Genomic DNA, 16,338 nt, shown 5'->3' on the forward strand with positions numbered 1-16,338 from the left:
TGGACATAGAACTATTCAAGAACTATTTCAGAAACAATAATACTGTGTTTTAAAGAGCAAAATAGCAAGAACATTTTGAGAGCAAAGAAAGGAACGGTAATCCTTCATCTACTCCCTAGAAACACTCCTCCCTGGTCTTTGTTATTTTTATTTTCTTTCATAAGAAAATAAACTACTTCATTTCACAAGAGACAAGACTTGGAAAACTGACTTAAATTAAAATGACATTCCTGATGGGAGCAAGAAAATGCAGGAGAAAGCCGAAGACCCCTCATTTTACAGATGAGGAGACTGAGGCTGTGTGCTGAAGGTTCAGCAAGATGGCCAGGCTCACAGGCCAAACCTCTTGGTTCTCAAGCATCCTTTTCTCCCTGGTCTCCTTTACATCACTCTGCGTGCCAGCCAGGGCACAGTCCTGGGTACATCAGGCCCTCCAGTGCCTCATAGGATGCCAGCAGGATGAATTTTCATGAAGTCAGGTGGAGAAACGCTGGGGAAAAGCAGCATGGGACTTTCTGGTTGAGGGGCACCAGGGCCTCCCATGCTGGGCTCTGGCCCAGCTGCAACCTACTGTTTCAGAATCTAGTTGCTGGAAGATAGACCATGGCATTTATTAGTGCTTCTAGGTAGCCAAGAGAGGGAGAACATGAGATATGTCTGACTGATGAGTGCCAGAGTGTGCCTGTGACATTGCAGATCTTGGGCCAGAGATGTAGCTCAGTGGTACAGCACTTGCTTATCATGTGCAAGCCCATGAGCTTTATCCAAAGTACTAGAAACAAGATACTGCTGGTCAGCTCAGTCTCCAGAGACACTGATCCAGAATCTACTTCTCAGCTCCTCTGGAAAGGGTGGCAGGAAAGGCTGGATGAGGTTTTGGTGACCCTTCCAAAAACCTTCCACTACATCCCAGAGCTGGACTATCTACTGGTGTGAAGGCACAACTTGTCTTTAAAGATGCTTTTCCTGGTAAAACCCTATACCAACACTGCTTCCTGTCCTGTAAATCTCTGACTGTAAAGATGGAAGCAATCAAGTCATCAGTCTGAAGAAAGTCATGAGTAGGAGCAGCTTAACATGGTATTTGCCTTTTAATGGGTCAAGAAAACTTTTAGAAAGGAATGCCTGTCTAAGGGTGGATGGAGGCATGGACCCCAATGGCTATTTCAGAGGGCAACTGCTCTTTCTTCACAAAGACAACCATACCTGCTCAAGAGATGCTTCCTATGTGCTTTGTTTCCAGTTTAATTTGCAGCCTTAACACACATGGAGGACACTGTGCTGTGGGAACAGCCAGCCCAGCCAACCAGCACTTCCTCCTCAGGGAACCTTGGCTGTCTACCCATTCTCTGTGGCTTTGCTACTCAGATCCCAATTTTGCATCCTACCTCTTGATAGTCTGCAGTTCTGATGTTCAGGGGTGTCTGCTTGCTGTAAAATCTAATACCATACCTAGAAGGAATGTGTCTAACCTGCCATGAGCCAAGCTGGGAAGGCCTGATTCACAGAGACCGGAAGATGTTCGGGATCTATTCCTGCATGTGACCACCTTCAGCCCCTATAGGCAGTGCTCCCACGGCCTGGTGGGGATTCCTTACTGCCTACAAAAGTGGAGTAAGCAGAGGGTGTAAGGCACGGACTCAGCATGATGGAATGAAGCAGCACACAGCAGAGTCCTGCAGCCATTTCCAGTAACATGGAAACAAGACTCACTAAAATAAATACATCTGGACACAGCTGAGGAAATGCTGATGGTCTTCATTTTGCAGAACTGTTGCTTTATGGTTGTTCAGTCACTACACGTGAGGGGGATGGGGACAACAAATACAGTTTAGAGTCAGCGCCGATAAATCATAAATCAGAGACCCAGAAGTTGAGCTCCTGCTTAACAGAATGGGTCTGGGAAGGAGCTTGACTGCTCCATCCTCTACAGCCCTGGTGGCCCCTCAGGCAGTGTGAGGATGGTGATCAAAAGTATCAGTGCTTTCCTGAAGTCCAAAAATACGCTGGTTGTCTGAGCTGACAACTGTTCGAGGTCCCCAACTTGCTCCTTGAACTGGGGCTGTCTTATGTGCCATCTAACCAGCCAACCCTGGCCCTTCACTACGTGTCAGGGTGCAGGGGCCTCACTGATAAACACATGTATTCTGACTTAGGTCTGACTCCCTTCTAAGCAGCACAGCAGGGCAGAGTGGAACCAGGAGAAAGATTGCTTTCGTAAGTTTTGTTTAGGAACATGCTATTCAGGGATGATCCTGCCCTCAAGCTCAGGCACTGTTTCCTATCAAGGGAGAGATGAAGTCCAGCCTGCTCTGCTTTGTTTCCACAGCTCAGGAGCCTAGCCCCACTTTGCAGCTCAATGCAGGCTGCCTGATGGCACAAGATTTTACAAAAGCCATGGCCACTCACCAGGTATGTTGACAGGGAGCTGCTGCCAGGGGACCCACTCAGCCACTACCAAGCCCCTGTCCGCCTGAGGCTGACTGCAGCCTACTCTGCTGGTCTCAGCTCTGGGCACTCACGTGACAGCAGCGGAATGTGAACTATGCAGACAATGAATTTGAATAAGGCTCAGATTATTTCCAGAAACATAGTATCCCAAAGACAGGACATCAGGTTGTTCACTGAGTCACCCAGGTATTTCTGGCTTCACGTGTGTATACTCCCAAAAGAACCAAAGAGCAGGAGAAAAAAAAAGATCACAAAAGCAACGTGTAATCAATCTGAAAGGGCTTAAATGTTTCTTCCTTGAGTTGCTTAAATTTTATGAGTGTCCACATCCCTCCCTAAGGTTCTCCCTACCCCTACACAGGAACCCGGGCAGGACAAAAGCTTGAACACCAACAACTGCACATTTGCCATAGACCAGACGCTGCCCACCATGACCAAGTTCATCATTTTCCCTCAAACCCACCTTACGCAGTGGATGCAGTGATTGCCCTAATGAAACTGGAAGGTGGGTAACCGATAATAAGGAAGGCCAGGATCCCAGCTCTGATCTGGATGAAGGAAAAGCCTTGCCTCTTATCTAACACTCTGGGCATGAAGTGTGGCTAGGCCCAAGGGGCCTGGGAAAACCACCAAACAAGCCAAGCCAGGCAGAGGGCAGCACACGTGCAAGCCCAGAGTGGCTTCCAGGAAAGGCAGACATCCGTGTAATTGTCCTGCAGTCCCTTCTTGCCCCCCAGCCCTGTCTCAGACACAAAGCCGCATTCCAAGCCACCTGGGAGACACAAAACTCATGTCCATGTGGGCACAGCAAGAGGACCACCAGCTTACTGGAGGCTCCTTCGACAGAGTCACGGGCTGCCTGTAAAGTGAATGCCACACTCCCCCTCCGAGGCAGGGAGCAGGAACCAGCCAGCCTCGGGATCACAGAAGACTCTATAAAACCCTGAAGTGTAGACAGCTTCTGCTTCTGCACACGAGACAGAAGCATCTGCAGGGAAGCCACAACAGGGGTGGCAGGAGTGATTCTCACTCACTGTCTCCTGCATTTGGGAATTAAGGTCTTGCAGCTGTGATCCCATAGGTTGGGGTGCCTTGGCTTCTGTGAAAGGGGTGGAGAGAAGAAAGGCCTCAAGGGACCATTTGCACACACAGCCTAGCCACTGGAGGAATTCTCTGCAGGTTACTTCTTCTGACTGAGCTTGGATTGTGGGATTGGAGTCCAGAAGAGAGGAGAGGGGGAGAGAAAGGCAGAGAACAGCACAGAATTGTGCATTTGGGGAGCCTGCGGGAAGTGTCATAAAGCTGGTTCCTAACTGTGGTCAGAGGGCCTTGGAAGCACAAAGGGACTGGAAAGATGGTGACAAATTGCCTGGGACAGTTATGGAAACTCACTTTCCCCGTCAGCACAGGAAGACCACTTCCTCAGGCTCCCCCAGCCACCAGAGAACCTTGACTGAAGGTCGGGGTAGTGCTGAATAATGTGTCCCGCAGGGTGTGTCTGGCCAGAATCACAGATCCTCACCTAGGAAGCCCATGCCCAGTCTTTGTCACGTGCGAAGGCTGTGTCCCTCCCGTGTCCCACAGGAGCCCTTTCAGACATGTGGAGGGAGTTGGTTTCAGTTTGCTATCTGAATATCTGGTCCAAATATTTGAATCTACATACTGTGACTTAGGCATTTTTAAATGTTGAAAACGCCAGAGAAAGGCTCGCAAGTATGAGGCATCATTCAGTAACACCCACAGCAGAGATGAGATGAGAATCCAGTTCACAGACATCAAATGAGTGTTGAGCAAAGATGCTGCCGTGATAAATGATGCTGAAGATGCCAAGTAGCACCAAAGTGTATCCAACTGCCACTGACGCAGGCAGACTTCCCACCTTGTCCACCATAGCAGGGCTCAGATGTATGCTGCACTTTGAAGCACTACTTTCTGTAAATGGCAAGCAATCTGATTCATGTGATCCTATTTCTCCTTTTTAAAAAATGTATAAAAACAAAAAATCTGATTGCTTTACAAGTGGCTCTTTGGGATCAGATATTTCATTTGAGAACACGTTACATCCAAGCACAAAACTAGCAGACCCAGGCCAGCTGGTCCTGTTGTGGGACCCAGACAACAGACTTTAAATGTCCTACGAGCTTCAACCAATCAAATAGCTCTGAACGGAGCACAACAAGTGCTCAGCTAGCATTTGTTTTTATTATTCAAGAGTGTGCCAATGTTGGAAGAACTCTGCTGTGATGAAGAGGTTGTATGGGCACACATAGCAGTCAACCAATAAATGTTAGCCCCATTGAAGGAAATGCTAGCTTGGGCCATAGGTTGGGGTCAAGTTTGAAAAAGAGTAGTAAGAGAAAAGAAATGAGCAGCGTTCAGATGCTCTGGGAGCCAGAGCTGGGCCACAAGGCTTATATACAGATTTTAGGAAGTCCACATTAGAACCACGAGGCTGTGCAGAGTTGCCAGCCCCATGCCTCATGCAGAGGGTCTCCACATGGGGACGAAACCAAGCCTTGTGGAACAGGGACCCATCTGCGTGGCCTCAAATGTCAGGCCCAGGAAGGGAGGGTTTCCTGCTCGGGTTTCCCACTGTGGAAATCAGTTTAATTGCACCTTTTTTTTTCTTTTGCAAAGTCACTAGTAACTCAGAGAGCTGTGCATACTCAGTCACGATCTGATCCTTTAGGCCACAGCCACAGTGGGGTAATGGGAGTTCAGAATGGAAGACCACAGATGTGCGATGTTCACCTAGAGGCCTGAGCTCCCCTCAGCACCACTGTGATGCATCCTTCTCTCCCTCTCATTCAGGCCAGGAGCTGAGACTCATCAGATCATGTCCCATGTAAAGCTCAGAAGATGGGGTCTCAGTGAACCAAGGCTGGAGGCACTTTCACTGTAAGAGGCCACCAGCCAGCCCCACTGTCAGCCAGAAATTCATCACCACGTGGAGAGGCAGTGGACAAAGTTGTTTCCGTTCTCAAGTATTTGCTACGTCACTTATTTCCTTTTTCAGTGTGTTTTAAAATTTTCCCCTAGGGTGAGAGTGCTGAGGTGCCTTTGTTGTGAAATACAGTTAACACGGGATGCTGGGGGTTTTTTTTCAGGATGTCACTCAAATTCGATTTCTGTGTGTGTGTCAGAAAAATAAAGTTAGAGCTGTGCTAAGATCTCCAAAACTGGGGCAAAAGAGAGGCAGGGAGGAATAGGGGGACTAATACTGAAAGGGGAGGAAAAAGAAAACTATCGTGGCTACACCAAGACTCATATGTGGCCAAGCATTTGGCAGAGTGCAATACTCAAGGAAGAAACTTGCTTTTACTTCAATTCTTTCCTTTCCCTACTTCATTGTACTTGATATGGATTCTCTATGTGTCCATATTTTCTCAAGCCCAAATGAATAATTACCTGACAGATGTACATCGGTGACTCTCAACAGTTTATAACATCCTTTTGAAAATATTCAAATATTTTCCTCATAACTCCAGAAGTTCCATATCAACACAGCATATTTCCATATGCTTTAAATGTGCAGGTGGATGGCATGAATTAGGCAAAGATCAGAGCATTGCTGCCCATCCTCAGCCACCATAGTGTTTAAATAAATGTTTACAAAGAGCTGACATTTAGTAGAATTTTAGCTTACTAGCTTTGTAAATAATTGCCAATAACACCAGGCCCTCTTTCCTATGCACTAGGAACATGTCCAAAAAAAAAAAAGAGAGACGTAATAGAGGCAACAAGCTACAAAAGCATGGAACTTCAACAATGGCCCCTTTGGATATAACATGACTTCTACCATTTTCCAAGTCCCCACCACGCCTGTCACTCTCTTTACTTTTCCAGCCCAGCTCCTCATGTACTGAAGGTGTGATCTCCAAGTTAGGCAATGAGGCAGACTCTGAGGAGTGTAATGGGACAGACAAAAGTTTTCTCCATGGTAGTAAGTTGTTTATCCTTCAACTATATGGAAATAACCAGACATTTCCAAAGGTAAGTTCAGAGAAAATCAGAAGACAATTGAAAAACAGAGCAGGGAGTTCTAATCCCCATGCCCCATGGCTTGAGTCCCCCTTTCTCTCTCTCCTGTTCCCTCCCTCAGTGGTTAACCAGCCTGCAGTGAGAGTTGAAAAGCCCCTGTCCCCTAACCACGCAAGCTTTCCTGGGGCCATGTCATTTAAAGACAGCTCCTGAGTGGCCAGGGATGCACTGAGACAGTGGGAGGTGTCTGGTGCGTGGAAAGGCCACAGAGCGGAGTTGTGCTCACAGGGGGTGGGTGGAAGCAAAGACTTGGGCCACATAATCAATTTTTGGAAACTACATAGTATTGGCATTTGCAGTGTTTGCTTTTCAAATAACAGAAATGTGTCCTTAATTCTCAACACAGGTTTATTCAGATATTGTGTTTGAATGAAACAGAAGTTTCTCTGTATAACAGATTTTCTTCAAAGGGTTACTTTTGCTGTCTGCAGATGGAAAGAGTTGGGGTGTGTGAGCAAGAGCTAAAGGTAAGGGAAAATCAGGCCAAGTGGTGGTGGCCATCCTACCTCCTTGCTCCCCACACACGTGCACACACTCATACACGTCCACACAGGCATGTACACACTTGGACACACAGCCCTCTGAGGCAACCCAACTCTACCAGGCAAAGGGCAAATCACCAGTATTGGACCAGATATGAGGACAAGAGAAACCAGCGATTCTGCCATCGAGACAAGACTACCTGAGTCTCACAGATAACACTGGATCTGCACTGCTGTTAAGGAAGCAACATACAAAAGAAAGCACTGATTTTAAAGTCGTTTGCTCAGATTTTGTAGCAGGCTAAACCTGATCTTTTCACCCTTTGGGAAATGTTTGCTAATTAAATGAGTATGTGAGTTTCCCAATGTGTGCCACAAACGAGCTACAGTGAAGCCATGACTTTGATCCCTCCAGATCTGAAAGTGTCTGCACGAAGTCTGGGTGGGCGGGTCTGCCTGTGCTGCCTCTGTTTACCTCCAGTGTGATGTTTGCCTCTGGAGTGATATAAATACTATCATTTTCTCTGTGTGCTATGGTGTGGAAAAGTTTGGAAAGTATTGCCTTGGGTTAATATCATCACAGAAGATTTTAACATGGACATGACAAGTGTTGATTAACTATTGCCTGAAGTGACCTCAATAGTACTCTCTTTGCTGGGCTTTATTGTAAATCCCCTTTTTAAAGTTCCCATTTGGAGAAAATGATCTGTAGCACAAACTCTGGGCTGCTTTCCCTGGTAGTTTCCACCCCAGTGGAGCCATAAAGGGTTGACCTGCAATTTGGAGACTCCAGTGTGGATGCTCATGTCCCTGCTTCCCCAGATCACCCTTCCCTCAGAGGCTGATTCTTCCTCTCCCTCCAGGAGAAGCCAGGAGTCTGCAGCATCGCTGCCCCTCAAGCAAGCAGAGCCCAGCCTCCACAGCCCTGAGGTGGTGACCCAGGGCCCCAAGACCGCCAGGAAGCACCTCCTCCTCTTCCCCAACTGGCTGGTCCCCAGCAAGGAGAGGTGAGTCTAAACAGTCACTGACTGGCCCCCTCTCTGCTAACAGTCTCGGACCCTGAGAGATGCCTCCCTACCAGCTCCACAAGAACGTGTCTGGGCTGCCTGTGTCATCAACAGTCAGGGTCCCAGGAGGTCCCCAAAGTGGAGATGGGGAACCTGACTCCAGACTCACCCCACCTATGGGGCAGGTTTCAGGTTCCCTGATTTCCATCACAGAAAAAGAATTTTCAGGACACATCAGGAAGAGGCATAAAGAGATTTATTAGGCAGAATCTTAAAAGTACACACTCAGAGAAATAGTGTGTACCCTCAAGAGGGACAGAGGCTGGGCATACTATGGGGATGTGGGATTGTCTCTAAGAGGAGCTGTCTAGGATGTGTATTCTAGCGTCCCTGTGGTTTTGCCCATTTGGTGGGCTGTGTTAAAAGCCAAACCATCACATGTGTTTGAAGCTGTCCTGAGGATGGGGTTGGTAGGAGGGGGCATAATTTACAGGTGAAAGGCACCGGCCCAGAGCCTAGTTTACAAGCTTAGTGTCTTCAAGGCCCTTAGGAATTTTTTCTGGAAGGGATAAAAAAAATGCTTGAATAACTTTTGTGTCATGAAGCTGCAGTTTTTCTTTAAAAGTACAATTTTAATATTAAAATTTTCCTTGTCTCCTTTCTACCTATCTTTACTTTTCCACCCTACCTCACAGGGGCTGGGACAGCGTAGTACTCATTCTTGTCTTTGGCAAGTGAGGCTCTGAGGGACTGAATCCCCAGGGCAATGTCACAGATGTAGTGGGTAAAGAACTAGGACAAGGGAGAAGGAAGGAGGGGAGGGAAGAACTAAGTAGAATTAAGATGTGTTATGTACACGTACCAATTCCCCAAAATGAATGAATCATGTCCTGCAAACATGTACTGTACTAGTAAAAAGTTTTTAAAAAGAAAACTAGAACAAGAAACATATAGGAAATCTATCATTCAAAAAAGAAATCCTGCATAAATTTGACCTTTTGGTTTAATATCAAGTAGATAATGTGTTTTCAGAAATAAATCTGAAATTAGAAACTCAGAGACTCAGTAATTGAGTTAACATTAAATACATCATTTTTCTCTTTGGGAAGTGCCATAATTACACCTCTTCAGTGTTCGCCTCAGATTAGGGGAAGGTTAGGTGACGGAAATACAATGTTAATTTTCAACTGCCATATGCTTGTAATCCCTCTTCTTGATTCGTTCCTACTCCCAGGAACATTCATGAGGACATGTGTTTGAGTTATTCAGTTTATGTGTGTTTTGGATGTGTGTCCAATCTGACGACACTCTAGAACGGGAGTCCCACTCCATAGGTCTTCAAAACCACCAACAAAGCTGAGCTCCTGTCACGCCACCTTGGAGGCTGGTCCAGGTCATCTTCTGAACATCTGTTTGCCAGCTTCAGAGCCTTTCCATTGCCACCCCAAGATTCAAAGAACACCAGACCAGAGCTTCCATGCCAAGTCTGAGTGTCGGGACACCCCACCCTCCTACTCCAAGCACTTTTGCACTTCATCAGCTTCCCGGACACCGTAGACCTCAGCTTGCTTAATCCTCACAACCCATTTTACAGATGAACAAAGCAAAGCTCAGAGACGTGGAATTGGCCCCCCAACCCAAAGAGAGGAAGTGGCAGAACCAAGACTTAGAGGTACCTCCTGACTCCCCATGTGCAGCGCTGGGCACGGAGAAACAGCTGCCCCTGGCCCTGGAAGAAGCTGCCTCGCTGAGCCACAATCTCCTAGGAGTTTGTGTATTTTTCAGCAAAAAGCCCACAGGCCCAAGAAATGTGGGACGACTTTAGAAAAATTCCACGTTAGTAAAGGCAAGCAGGAGGGGATAAGTACAGATAAAGGCTTGTAGGATTCATCAGAAAAATAGTGGGACCCCAGGGGAAGAGTACTGAACCTCGGTCACGGTGGATGCTGCGAAGCCCGGATGCTTTTGCCTGGTGACGCTGTCTACAGAGGCATGCGGGAGGGGTAACATTGTTTCTGTTTGGGAGGAAGAAGAGTATTTACGTATTTTTATACTTTCATTCAGTTTCTCTTGAAAAGTTCTAATTTAAACTTCGGGGAGAAATGTGCCACATTTTAAAGAAATTCTCACACCTACCCACCAGGATTATTTTTTCGATGCTCAGAGATTTCAAAGAATTCAGAACCTATATGGCATCCTCCCCCCATATCCTAGCCAGGGATGTGTTGATTTTAGAGCCCCAAGAAAGCCCCGAGGAGACAAACAGCAGCCGGGGAAATCCTGCCCGCGGGTCAGGAGGAGCGCTTGTGGGCGTCTCCACGTGAGCCGCGAGCCAGCGGAAGAGTCCGCAGGAGACTGAAACGGCCTCGGCTGCCGGCGGTTCGCCGCGCACTCCACACGTTGTCGCTTGGCGCCTACGAGCTAGCTGCGTCTCCAGAAACAGCGCATGCTCACCGGAAGTCAGGCAGGAAGTGAGGATCGAGGGAGCGCAGGTTGTTGGGAAAGAAACAAGAAGTGTTGGGAAGTGCAGTGAAAGGCAGGAGGAGTCCAAGTTCCCCTGCTGGGCCCCTCTTGGCAACTTAATGAGATCCTGTTTCAAAAGAAAAAATAAAGGGGAGAAGGGATTCTCCAAACTCTCCAGGGGACAGAGAGTTTGACCCCTCACCCCAGTCCCACAGAACAATTTTTTTTTAAAAAAAAAAGAATGGATAATTAGTTGCCAGCGAGATCCTGGGACTTGCCAGACCCAGCTACACAGCTTCCGGCTGTCTGGTGTGCTGGCAGTGGCCGGGAATTCACACCACTTTTTAAGAAGGCTAAAGATCCCAGAAATCCTTCTTTTCCACTTCCCCCACAGAAAGTCAGGGTGACTAGGAAGGCATGGCGGAGTGCTCACACTCCACGTCTGGCCCGGGAGCCCCTGTGCCCCTCACTGGGCCTTGCCCCTTGCTGCCCAGCCACATGGGACCTGCGTCTCTCTCCCCATGGCTGCCTCTTCCCCATGTACAGAAACATCAAAACAGACTCCCTGGGGGCCACGGTGCTGGGGTTGACTCTCAGTTCCTCCTTTACTGTGACTCATGCGCTGTGTGCCTCCATCTGCCCATCTGTAAAATGGGATGAAACTGGGTGCTTCCTCACAGGGTGAACTGAGACAGGGATTAGCAGAATCATCTCACGTACACAGGTTGGGACAGGGCTGGCAATATGCTAAGTGTTTGCTGTCTATTAGGAACGGCTCTGAGGCCCCTCGAGTATCATGAAAGGAGAAGAGAGGGAAATAATCTCAGGCTTCTCTACTAGCCTGAAAGTTAATGATATAATCACACTGGCATGGGTTAAGGTCCACTCCATTCAGTGTGACTCAGAATCTGAGCTCTCAAGGGTTTTTAGTAGAATAAGAAAGTTTAAAATCTACCGACCTAGCCAGCCAAGGGGACATATGATGCCTGACTCCATAATGTAGGCATGTATTCCAATATGTATAGTGAAGAACTATTTTAAAGACATCTTATTGTATTTTAAGGTATTTTAGGTTTAGAGATGAGATTTTTAAAGCATGAAGAATTGGGATCCTGATGGTTACAGGGGACCCTTGAGTTACAACTGACCTGACATACAAACAATGTGGGTTATGACCAGAATCTTAGTTTTAACTTACTAACAAAGTCTTGAGTTACAACCCGAATGCCAGCTGCTTGTGCTTTTAAATGGTCTCAGATAGAGACTTAACCGTTAAAGAGTTCTAGAAGGAACATTACAACATCCTTCCCTGTACAGGGTTAATTGAGAAATCCTGGACCAATGTCTAAGGACACAGGTCTGCCTGGAAGAAAGTGTGGCCTAAAATTATACAGGAGAGAGACTTTGAAGGTTGTGTAGAGGAGCCTGAGCTTTTGATTGACCAACCTGAGTTACAACCAGGCCTCTCAAGTGAACTGAGTTTGTAAGTCAAGAGTCCACTGTATTTCCAGCTTTCTGTGATTATCTCCCATGAGTGAAAACTTCGGAAAGCTTCCATCATCCATTGATCAGAATAAAACACCCTTTGCTTCCGATGCCAAAGGGAAATCTTAGTTGCCTTTTACTATAAATAGTATGAACCCAGCAAAGTATTTTGTAACTTGCCCAGATGGTTTTGAAATATCCTTTACCTTTGAGGCAATAGCTATTCACAATTGAAAATAACTAACTACCCCCAGGACTGGCTACAAATTTTTCAGGACCCAGGCTGAAATGAAAGTATGGGGCCCTTTCTTTTCAAAAAGTCATAGGAATTTTAAGGCAGCAGTCCCTAGCATTAGGGGCCTCTGAGCAAGGGGCAGGGGAGACTGCATGAATCACAAGTCCATGATGCTGGCCCTGGCTTCTCATGTTATGGATTTAATGTATTTTAAATTATCAGGCTATTTAAGAAACTTCTGAGCATAAGTTCTTTATTCAACATATTAATTAATATTTATCATTATTTTTTCTGCAAATAATCAGTACTTTGCCAAAAATCATGTCTTAGAATAAAACAGATGCAACTGCAATGTTATTTTTTAAGTAAAATTGTGTAAGTGAATTTCTCTTGTTTCCTGTTAATTTACGTGACTGTTTTAGGCTGAAAATATGAATTCAGAGAACATTCCATGAGATATTCTCGTCATACATTGATCTAAACTGCCTTTCTCATTTTACAAAGGCTACACTATCAAACTGTCACTGGACAGGGTCAGAGAAGCGCGTACTGAACTGTGAGAGGCAAAGGCAGATTTATTAAGTAGAATCAAACTACACATTCAGAGAGTAAGAGTGAAAGCACTCGAAGGGTGAGGCACATGATGGTCTGGATTTGGGGATGTATGTGGTCTTGGGGCATCCTTGAAGTGAATGATCTAGGGTGTTTATTTGTTGAGCTATTCATTATTTGCCTAGGGTCTGTTTTTTATGATCAGGCTGCCCATTCGTAGACTAAAGCAAAAGCTGACTTTATCAACTAGGTTAGAATATAAACCATTTATATGTGTTTGAAGTTTAGAGATATGGTACCCAATCAATAGTACTATTTGAAAGTCCATATCTTGGGGAAATTCTTCATCAAGTCTCATCCTGGAATGCTTCAACATTAGAAGGCTCTCATTCCTGTTTCCTAAATAGGCAACCAAGTCACAGAACTTCTGCCTCTGCTCATAGTCACCAACCTGGTGATCTGAAGTTGGCAAATAAGCAGGCTGACAGGGGCACACATGCTGATAGTTGCTGTTTGGATTAGTGTGTAGGAACCATGAACACTTGTATCCCTTCTTGAGCTTATGGCCTCAAGGTTTCTGCCACTAGATGATACTGATCATTTGTTTGTTCATTAATGAATATTACTGAGCACCTGAATATGCAGGCACTATTCTAGACACTTAGGATAAAGGAAAAAAAGAATCTCACTCTTGCAGAGCTTATATTCTAGCAAGAAGAGACAGAACACAGATGATAAACATAATAAGTGACCTAGTGTGTCAGAAAGTATATGCTACGGGGAGTACAGAAGAGTTAGATAAGGGGAAGATGGCAATTCATGGCAAGAGAAAGGTCCATTGCAATATTAAATAGACTGGGCTGTGCAGCCCCCACTACAAAATTTTGAGCAAAAATAAGGAGTTAACCAAGCAGATATCTGGGGGAAGAACATTCCTGGCAGAGGAAGCTGAAGGGCAGAGGCCCAAAGCCTGGGCACAAGGGCACAGCCCAGTGTGGCACAAAAGTAGAAGGTAAGGGCAAGAGGTTGAAAGATGAGGTCAGCAAGTGACAGGTACCAAATCAAACAAGGCCTTGTGGCCCTTTATGAGGACTCCAGTTGGTCTTTTTGCTAAATGAGACAAGAAGCCACGGGAAGGAACCAAGTCAGCACAGTGGTGTGATCTCATTTGTGTATTAAAATAATCACTCCAGCTGCTTTGCCCCAGGGAGTCAGGAGATGGCAAGGGGAGAATAGAAGATCCTTAAAAGACAACCACAATAATCCAGGGAAGTATTAGTGGTGGTGGGTCAGCCTCAGAAATTGCAGTTGAGGTAGTGAGAGGGGCTGGATTCTGAACAAAGACATGTTGAAGGTAAAGCCATCTACCAAAAGGGTGCTGGAGAAAGGGAAATGTCTTGGCTCAGAGAGCTAAGAGGAAAGTTGGCCTTCAACCAAGACAAGAATGCTGGGGTGGAAGGTCCTGGAGCTGTGAAATCAGTAGTTCAGTTTTGGACATGTTGACCTGGATATGCGGTTAGATAGCTGAGGGAAAATGTGGGGGAGAAGTTGGATATGGGAGTCTACTTGATTATCTAACATTCAAGACTTTTTTTCTATTAAAAGCTATCAAAGAGCTAAGTGAAACATCAACTAGCATTAGTGTAAATACAACATGAAATAACATTCCACACTGAAGATTCCTAAAATCACAACTTCAATTAGTTCACTAAATTTTCTCTATTTAATGTAATTACAAATTACATGAAAGTTTGAGTAAAGCTTTAATCCAAACTCATTTTATGAAGTAGCTATCTTGAAAAAATTATGGCTATTATAATGTTACAGAATTGATAAGATCTTCTAGTTGATGAAACAAAATAATTTGACCAACTGGCAAAAGAAACATCTTTACTGTGATCCAAATAGAAAAAATAGCCAGATATGGTGGTGCACACCTGAGATCCCAGCACTCAGGAGGCTGAGGCAGGAGCATTGCCATGACTTTGAGGCCAGCCTGGGCAACTATACAGCAAGACCTTATTTCAAAAAACTAAAAAAATAGAAACAGACACCCCAGGATTCATGTTTATTCATTAAATGTTTTACATTTGATAAAAATTTGTAAAAGCTCTAACTACAGCAGGTTTCCTGGAGAATTTTCCATCCAACTCCCTATGATTGTCATTGCTCTTTTCTTCCTGTGGACATATGCAGCAGACCCTATTGCCACCATCTCATTTGGCCTGGCCACTGTGTGTGTGTGTGTGTGTGTGTGTGTGTGTGTGTGTGTGTGTGTGGTCCTGATGGCTGAACCCAGCACCTTCATGCTGAGGGTATTATTAAGTTACTTAGACTGGGCTCAAATTTGCCTATGCCACATTTTAATCACAACATCTGTAAGATACTTCCCCTAATCATAGCCCAAATATTGTGTTTACTCCTTTACCTATCTTGGCGTATTTATCACCAACAGCAGCTGTATGAGATTGGAATCATCCCACAGGCTGGCTCAAGTCACAGAGCCAAATAATGGCACATGATGTGTTGTCATATAGCAAATGAAAAATTACTTGGATGGACCATTAGCCTTTGTTTAAAAATGAAGTTGGCCTGCTGTTTGGCATTTACAAGAAATGAAAACCTGAAATTGTTTCATTTTACTTATTCAATCTTAGGATTTTTTTTGGTTTTTTGTTTTATTTTTTTTTGTTTTTTTGGTATCAGAGATCGAACTCAGGACCTTGCACTTGCAAGGCAGGCGGCAGAACCACTGAGCTAAATCCCCAGCCCATGTTTTTTTCTTTAGGTTGTTGACTTTGTGAAAAAGTAACCTCCATCCATAGGAAGAGATTATCTTGACTTCTCAGGAGACTGTTTAGGAAAAACAATAATGGATATGAGAATTATTTATAAAAATTTAATTCTTTCACTTGTTATTGTTTTATAATAAACTTTTTTATTATAAGCTTTTTTATTATAAACTTTTTATATACTCTAAAATAATGATAAAAACTATAGTATAGTAAGTAAACAACCAGTAACATAGTCATTTATTATCAAGTATTATGTACATTACCTAATTGTGTGTGCCATACTTTTATGAGGCTAATAGCACAGTCAGTTTCTTTACACCAGCATCACCACAAATACATATGCAAAGCTTTGTTATAGGACCACTATGACATCATGTAGGCCACTATAACATCACACAGGGCCACTATGACATCACGAAGTCCTCAGCTCCATTGTAATATTATGGGACCACTGAATATGTAGTCTGCTGACTGAAACATCATTTTGTATCATATGACTGAATTTCCTTATTGACCTAAGAAAGAGTTTCCACTTTGCTTTTCAGTGAACATCAGATTAGCTTATTGAATTTTCTTTTCGGTACTGGGGAACGAAATCAGGACCTTGCGCTTGCGAGGCAGGTGCAATGCCACTGAGCTAAATCTCCAGCCATAGATTAGCTTATTAATGTCTACTGAAATACATACATACTTGAGCTTCATACACCTACCATAGCATAAACATTTCAGCAGGTTATATACTATTGAGGGAATTTTCTTTAGCAAGGACAATGGAGAAAGAGTTTCAGATCATCTGTGAGCTTCTTAATAATTAAACATCTTTGGGG

General features: G+C 44.9%; 1 protein-coding gene across 3 annotated transcripts in view; it reads right to left on the bottom strand.

The window, feature by feature from the left end:
- Positions 1–16,338, bottom strand: part of LOC147824921 (uncharacterized) — a 269,562-nt gene that overhangs the window by 62,785 nt on the left and 190,439 nt on the right. The gene's annotated exons all lie outside the window — the stretch shown is intronic.

Source organism: Heterocephalus glaber, unplaced genomic scaffold (assembly GCF_053883595.1).
Source record: "Heterocephalus glaber isolate CG9 unplaced genomic scaffold, H.glaber_assembly_v1.0 deba00001523, whole genome shotgun sequence".
In the NCBI taxonomy this organism is placed as follows: domain Eukaryota; kingdom Metazoa; phylum Chordata; class Mammalia; order Rodentia; family Bathyergidae; genus Heterocephalus; species Heterocephalus glaber.